This window comes from Corvus hawaiiensis, chromosome 24 (assembly GCF_020740725.1).
Source record: "Corvus hawaiiensis isolate bCorHaw1 chromosome 24, bCorHaw1.pri.cur, whole genome shotgun sequence".
Lineage (NCBI taxonomy): Eukaryota > Metazoa > Chordata > Aves > Passeriformes > Corvidae > Corvus > Corvus hawaiiensis.
Genome location: NC_063236.1, coordinates 2939063 through 2946139, shown reverse-complemented (window position 1 = coordinate 2946139; position 7077 = coordinate 2939063). Strand labels below are relative to the sequence as shown.

Sequence of the window (7077 nt, the reverse complement as noted above, 5' to 3'; positions counted from 1 at the left end):
ACTACACACAACCTTGCAACCCCTTGTGTCTGTCAAATCCTGTCCGTGATGCCAAGTTTAATGTCACAATCCGCTAATATAAGCGGGGGTCGTGATGGTTTGTTTATCGATCTCAGGGCGTAAAAGGACACGAGAGATTGCAGTTTTAATCAGAACAGTGCACCTTTATTAAGTGCCCACAACACAGTAACGCAATAGAAGAGAGAAAGAGAGAGAGAGAGAGGAAACACAGAGAGGAAGAAAAAGAGGGGGGCAATAGCTACCAACAGATGAGACGAAGTCCACATGGTCTTCCGCCAATAGATTCGTCTTCTTTCCGTGGGGAGATCTCAGACGCGGTTATTTCAGAAAGTCCCTTTATGTCCTTTTCAGAAGTGAGGGGCAACTGGCCAAGAGGTTGGGAAACCTACAGCTGTTGTTATGGGGTCCGTTGCTTTGGGAAATGGGTACAGGACAGACGTACAAGACAGGTGTACAGGACAGGTCATTCCTTTCCCCTTCAGCGCAGTCCTTCCCACCTGGGAAGCATGAACGGCACAGTCCATTGCAACCTGCACTAATTTTCCTCAGGAATGCGTACCAGTTCCCAGTGGGCACACCCACAGGCAACACTTGGCAGACATCCCACCTCAGCCAGGCCAGGACTCCTGTGCTCAGTCTCTGTCCTCGGCAATGATCCTGAGGCAGATGAGGGATCTTTGGACTGTCTCTTACACCGTTTCCAAACTTGGCTCCACACCGGCTCATGGTACCTAAGACAACAAAACAGAAAACGTGACTATCGCCCTCCAGAAGATTAATCCCCAGGGCACCTCTACACTGCTGCCCCAGAGCACCTCAAATCATCCGACTCTGGAGGTGGCCTGGAGAAGACCTGCAAAGTGAAAAGGTACAAGCTTGGCACGCTGCCGCATACCGCCCGCCTATTAGTCGCCCCACCTTAATGCCAACTTGCCTGCTCGCCTCTGTTCCTTGGCACGCCTAGGGCGGCGGCAGCACCTGCAAAGAAACAAAGCAAAAAAACATGCAGAGAGACTGAAATCACAACCTCCCCACGCCGACTGAAGTATGCCACACCGATACCTTAAGCTTGCACCCACCTGGCCTCTGGCATTCTGGGCCGGGACATCTTGTGAGTGGACCGCTGAAAAGGAACAAACAACAATGGATGCTTAGAGCTGAACCAGATATTGATATTGGAGCAATACCAACTCCTTCTGTCCACCAGTCACCTTTTACGTCACTCCATCAACCTTAAACATCAATATCCGGCTTTACTACCTAAAAATAAAGACAAAGAACAATGCTGTGATGTAGCCACCATTTACCCTTGCCCTACAAACACAAACGGTGACTGACCTTCCTGCGGGAACCCCCTCACCCGGTGTGGGGCGCTCTGCCACGGATTTAATCCGTCTGCATCTGAAAGATAGTGATGACAAAAGTCAAAGGGTTGCATGAGAACTTAACAGCTCCAGCCATCCTGTGTCAATCTAGGAATGCCACCTAGAGGCCAAACTACACTCTACACTACAAATTTCAAGTCCCCGAGCCTTGTCCTATTACACCTATATGCCAGACGGTGCAGCAGGGCAGAGCAGCTCCAGAGAAAACCCACACAGGCACCCGTGATACAGCAGATGACAAATGCGGGGAAGCAACGAGGAGAGAAAACTCTCGGTGAGAAGAATGACCGCAGGCACATCGAAGGGCTAAAGCAGAAGACACGAGACACCCAGTAGAGACAGAACACACAATAGACAAGCTGCACAACGTGCACTGGGACTGCTCTGCCTGGCACGCCTCAGCGCTGTGATCGAAAGGGAGACTTGCCCTTTAGGGGCCCTAAAGGGGCCCCTTCTTAGACATCCCCATCTCTGAAGCTGACTCAATATTCCCTCCCGGCGAGCCCCAACCCGACACCCCGCTTGCATCCCCTCAACTTATCTCTCGGACATCCAGGGATGCGAATCCTCCTCAGGTGCAAAAGAAGGCCGCTCACCGTCTGGGAAGCTCCTGCCGTCATCGGGCTGTTGTCTCTTAGTCGGCTACGATAAAAAAAAACCAAACGTCAAGGCCTGAACTTAGCGGGACGTGGGCCACTACAATTCTTGTACTCACCATCTCCTAAGATGGCCAGGGTCCTCGGGCCGCACGCTTCGGCCGCGCTCCAAGGCTGACGCCACTGTGGCAGGCTATACCTGAGCTACGAGGAGACAGGCCATGTGGCATTGCTGAAACCCGAGTGGACCCTCGCTCCTCCCTCCCTCCTCGACTCGCCGCAACTCCTCGGCCGTTGCCGAAGGCTACCCGGACAGCACCGTCACGTGGAAAAGGTCAAGGCTTCATCGCAGAGCTTTGCGATACTTGCGGAGGGGTCACGAGGGCGGCGAGCCGGGTCCGTCGGCCGTTCTGCGAGGGGGTTCGGCGTAATGCAAGTGGACCGCCTAAAACGCACAAATGACAATGGATGCTAAGGGCTGCACCAGAACTTGGCACCCAAGCAAGAACAACTTTTTCTTTTCAGCGGCCACTGCTTACCTCGCTCACTTGACATTGACTGCTGAGATCCGGCTTTACCTCCTAAAAATGAGGACAGAACAACAGTGGAACAGAGCCACCCCGTTACACTTGCCCTGCAAACACAAACGGCAACTCACCTTCCTGTGCGAACCCCCTCACCTAGTATGGAGCGCTCCACCACAGATAGAATCGATCTGCGTCTGAAAGACAGTGATGACAAAAGTCAAAGCGCTGCATGAGAACTTAAAGGCTACAGGCACCTCGTGTCAAAGCGCTGCATGAGAACTTAAAGGCTACAGGCACCTCGTGTCAATCTAGGAATACCATCTAGATGGCAACTACAGCCTACACAACAAATTTCAAGTCCCCGGGCTTTGCCCTATCGCACCTATAATGCCAGACTATGCAGCAGGGCAGAGCAGCTCCGGGCCAAACCCACGCTGGCCCCTGTGACACGGGACGTGACCAACAAGGGGGTGCAACACGGAGAGAAAACTCCCAGTGAGAAGAAAGGCCGCCAGTCACCTCTAAGGGCTAAGGAAAAAGACACACGATGCGAGAAGCCCAAAAGACGCAGAACACACGATAGACGAGTGACACGACACGCACCGGGACTGTTCTGTCCTACGTGCCTCAGCATTGTGATCAAAAGTGAGACTTTCCCATCGTGTGGCCTAAAGAGGCCATTTCTTGGACATCCCCGTCTCCAGAGCTAATTCAAAAATCCTTCCGACGAGTCCTGACCCGGCACATCGCTCTCATCCCCTCTGTGAGGCGTAGCCCTCCACTTATCTCTCGGAGGTCCGGGAATGCGAATCCAGGTCAGGTGTGAAAGAAGGCCGCCTCGCCATCTGGGAAGTTCCTGCCGTCACCGGGCTGTTGTCTCTTAGTTGGCTACAAGAAAGAAAACCAAACGTCAAGCCGTGAACTTAGTGGCACACTGGCCAAAACCCAACAATTCTTGTACTCACCATCTCCTAAAATGGCCAGGGCCCTCGGGCCACATGCTCCGGCCGCACTCCCAGTCTGACGCCGCCGTCACAGGGCATACCTGAGATAAGAGGAGACAAGGCCACGTGGCATGGCTGAAACTTGAGGGGACCCTCACCCCTCCTCCCCCCCTCCCCCAACTTGCCACAAATCCTCAGCCATTGCCAAATTCAACGTGGAGGGCACCTTCAAATGGAAAAGGTCAAGGCTCCGTCACAGAGTCCCGTGATACTTCCAACAGGCTCACGATGGCGGCGAGCCGGGTCCATCAGCCGGTGGCAAGGCGATTCAGCATAAAAAAGTGGACCACCTTAAACATACAAACAACAACGGATGCTTAGAGCTGCACCAGAACGTGGCAACCATGCAATAACAACTGGTTCTGTCCACCGGTCACTGCTCACTTCACTCATTTGACATTGATTGGTGATACCTGGCTTTACTTCCTAAAAATTAAGACAAAGAACAATCTGGTGACATAGCCACTGTTTACACCTCCCCTGAAAAGCTGAATGACAATGGACCTTCCCGGGGGAGACAGGGCAAAACAAAACGGAAAGGCATGTACCGACATAGGGTCCGAAAGCATGGCATTGCCGGATTAGTTTCCATCTGAAACCGCTTGACCGTGACCTCTTTCCGCAAGGGCCTCTGTCATATTGGACCAGCGGTTGGAATGCTTCAGACCACCTGTAAAACACAAAAAAACAAAGGATGTTTATAGTTTTATTACTAACACATTAAAACTCCGGTAACATCCAGCTCTGTGCTGGAATCAATACTCATCTCAGTCACCAATACTCATCTGGCTCATGGTGCCCCCGGTACCAGTACCTGGCCGTACCAAGCGCTTCGCATCTTCTAATGAAACAAAGAGCCAAACAACGGGGTAAGCATTGAAGAAAGTCAGGCTGGAGCTTGGGCTTCAGGTGCCAACCCACCTCATTGCTGTGCTCCTCTGGCCTCCTCCATTTGTGTCTGTCTGGTTTACATCCTATCCCTCTGCAAAAAAAATTATTTGTCAAAGTCACTCAGGCACACAGGGAAAGCTTCGCCTTCCCCAAGTTCTCATTTCTCAAAGCAAACCATCTAGGAGCCGCAAACAGCATGCATTAAAACAAATGACTAGAAAACTGCGAGACACTGCAGTACTTCTCCCATGCCTCCACCGAACCTTGCATGAACTGGCTGCGGTTGCTCCATCCGAGGTGTGGCTCAGGTGGCTAAACAAAGCAAAAAGTTCCCCGTAAAGTCTTCTTTCTACTCCACCTACCCCCCCAGTCTACTCCACAGGGCAGAGCAGTTTCAGGCTAAACACAAACTACACATTATACTACAAACAGTGTGACACTAGGATGATAAAAAAAGCTCTCAGGAAGAAGAATAATGGCAAGGACCGAGACAACGCCAAAGAGATGACTGATGGTATGGCGATGGTGGAGGCTCTACGGAGCAGAAGAAAAAAACTGTAACAATGACCTGTGAGAAGGACTGTTGGTCACGATGATCAAGATGGCTGCGAGACAATGCTACATTCAGAATGTTCCCCATATCCTTACAGTCTTAGAAGCCCCAGGACATGACAGCTCACGGCTGCAAAGGATGGATGGCAATAGAGCCAGGAACAAGGCCTCAAAAGGCATCCGACTCGACGCTTCTGAGATGCGATTCCAAGATGGGATTCCAAGATGTGGCTGAGCCCGCCGGTAAAAGAACAAATTATATTGGCATCATGCCGATAAAGTACAAATATTCAAGAACCTAGAGATGGCAGCCAATGCTTGTAATAAGGCCCTCAAAGGGAAAAGGCAAAGATATCTGATCCAAGGGATCCCAAAAGCATGCTAGACAGCACAAGACTGAGAGGAACTGCTCTGCATGTCCTACGGCTGCAATCAAAAGTAGAGCTGCTCTCTTTAGCTGTCCAAAGAAGCCCCTTAAAGGGCATCCCCTTTCCCCTCTGCTAATTTTTAAATCTCTCCCAGGAATTTCTAACCCGCTGCTCTGCTGGCATCCCATCCCCAGGTTGTGGCACCCAACTTATCTTTCAAATGATCCGCGATGTGCATCCGCATTGGACGCAAAATAAATCTGCCTCAGCCATCTTGGAAGGCCCCGCAATTGCCGGGTAGCCTCTTGGATAAAAAAAGAGCCAAAATCAATAGACGAGTTTAGGAGCGCATGGGCCAAATCCCAACAAGTCAGCTGCTCGCTCGCTCCTAAGTGCGCCTAGGTCCTCAAGTCTCTGGCTTTAGCCCATGTCAAGGCTGTGGCTGTTATTATGATGGGCACCTGCATTAGCGAGAGACAAAGTTACGAGGCATTTCTGTGAGTGCAGTGGATGCGTTTGTGGGCCGTAAGACGCACGTAAATGCATCTGCTGCACGTGTAGAAAAGCTTTAGGGGGCCCCAAATGGACACTGTTTCCTACTGTGCTGCCTTCAAAACCTCCCCACAATAACCCCTAGTCCAATACCCTGCACACCCCCTCCCTCTCCCAGTCACAATCCTTGACTATTAGAAGCCTCGATCTCAGTCATCATCTTTGACATGGGGCAAATCCCTTTTGGGACACAATGCATTTGCTGAAAAAAATTGAAGTATCGCACTCAACGCAATCTGGAATTGCGGGAAGTTACACAACTCCTAAAAAAAATACAAGAACAAAAACAGAAATCGCAAAAGCACCTTATCACCCCTGAATGCACAACCAAAAATTGTGAACTTATATACTCTCTGTGTTCAATGCTATCTTCTTCACAGTGCCTTTAAGGCCTCTGATGCTTTAGATACCAAAAGCACCTACTGAAAACAAGCTAAGCTGAAAGATCCCTTTCATTGAAATAAGAGGAAAGCTCTTGTCACAGTCACTCCCAGGGAGGGAATGAAGCCCTTTGCCAAAGGCTGGGGTTGATATAGCTCTGGCCAGGCCCGCCTCTCGATCCCACAATGCCCAGGAAAAGGGAGGAGGCAAATACCGCAAGGTATAAAAGCTCTTGGAGGAGCAGTGGTCATTTGGCTCCTCTGACTTAAATTCGAGATGAGTAAAAGGCTCAATAGAGAAGAAAACTCTTCAGGGAAATGATGACACTTTCTTTTTTGCTTCAACAACATCAAGCAAAAGGGCAGAAAACCGGTAAGAAATAAAACATTGTGTTTTGGCAGCACAGCTAGATAACTTGGATAATTTGTTCCTAACTTGGATAAATATTCCTTAGTGATTAATAAGTAGTATTCCACATGTGACTAAGGTAGAGAGGAATAGTAATTGTATGAATGATGTAACTCTCATTGAGATCTCTAATTAGGGCTATATACATTAAAAATAAAAATAAGAAAAATTAATACACTCCCAGGTGGCATTAGGGTTACATCTGTGCCAGACTCGCTCCCATATGACATTCAGTACCGGGGCTCGGGTAGGAGCACCCTGAAACACAGATTTAAATCCTTAAAATGCTCAAAAAGGGAGAGCTTCCTTCAATTGAGCTCCTTACAATGCGGGAATGGGCACCAGTTACCTCCACTTAAACTGATACAGTGGCAAATAAATGGCTTCTCCCC

General features: G+C 49.9%; 4 long non-coding RNA genes across 4 annotated transcripts; all 4 read right to left on the bottom strand.

The window, feature by feature from the left end:
• Positions 1–191: 191 nt before the first annotated feature.
• On the bottom strand, positions 192–878 carry LOC125337933. Its single transcript, XR_007208157.1, has 3 exons — positions 837–878; positions 629–752; positions 192–518 (listed from the first exon to the last, which is right to left on the bottom strand). It is a non-coding gene; the product is annotated as an uncharacterized LOC125337933 (long non-coding RNA).
• A 73-nt stretch (positions 879–951) lies between these two features.
• On the bottom strand, positions 952–1393 carry LOC125337932. The gene is made up of 4 exons (XR_007208156.1): positions 1360–1393; positions 1233–1281; positions 1101–1144; positions 952–999 (listed from the first exon to the last, which is right to left on the bottom strand). It is a non-coding gene; the product is annotated as an uncharacterized LOC125337932 (long non-coding RNA).
• A 1818-nt stretch (positions 1394–3211) lies between these two features.
• LOC125337964 lies at positions 3212–3819 on the bottom strand. Its single transcript, XR_007208161.1, has 3 exons — positions 3700–3819; positions 3495–3574; positions 3212–3417 (listed from the first exon to the last, which is right to left on the bottom strand). It is a non-coding gene; the product is annotated as an uncharacterized LOC125337964 (long non-coding RNA).
• A 99-nt stretch (positions 3820–3918) lies between these two features.
• Positions 3919–4488, bottom strand: LOC125337691. Its single transcript, XR_007208120.1, has 3 exons — positions 4348–4488; positions 4082–4203; positions 3919–3959 (listed from the first exon to the last, which is right to left on the bottom strand). It is a non-coding gene; the product is annotated as an uncharacterized LOC125337691 (long non-coding RNA).
• Between the last annotated feature and the right edge of the window lie 2589 nt (positions 4489–7077).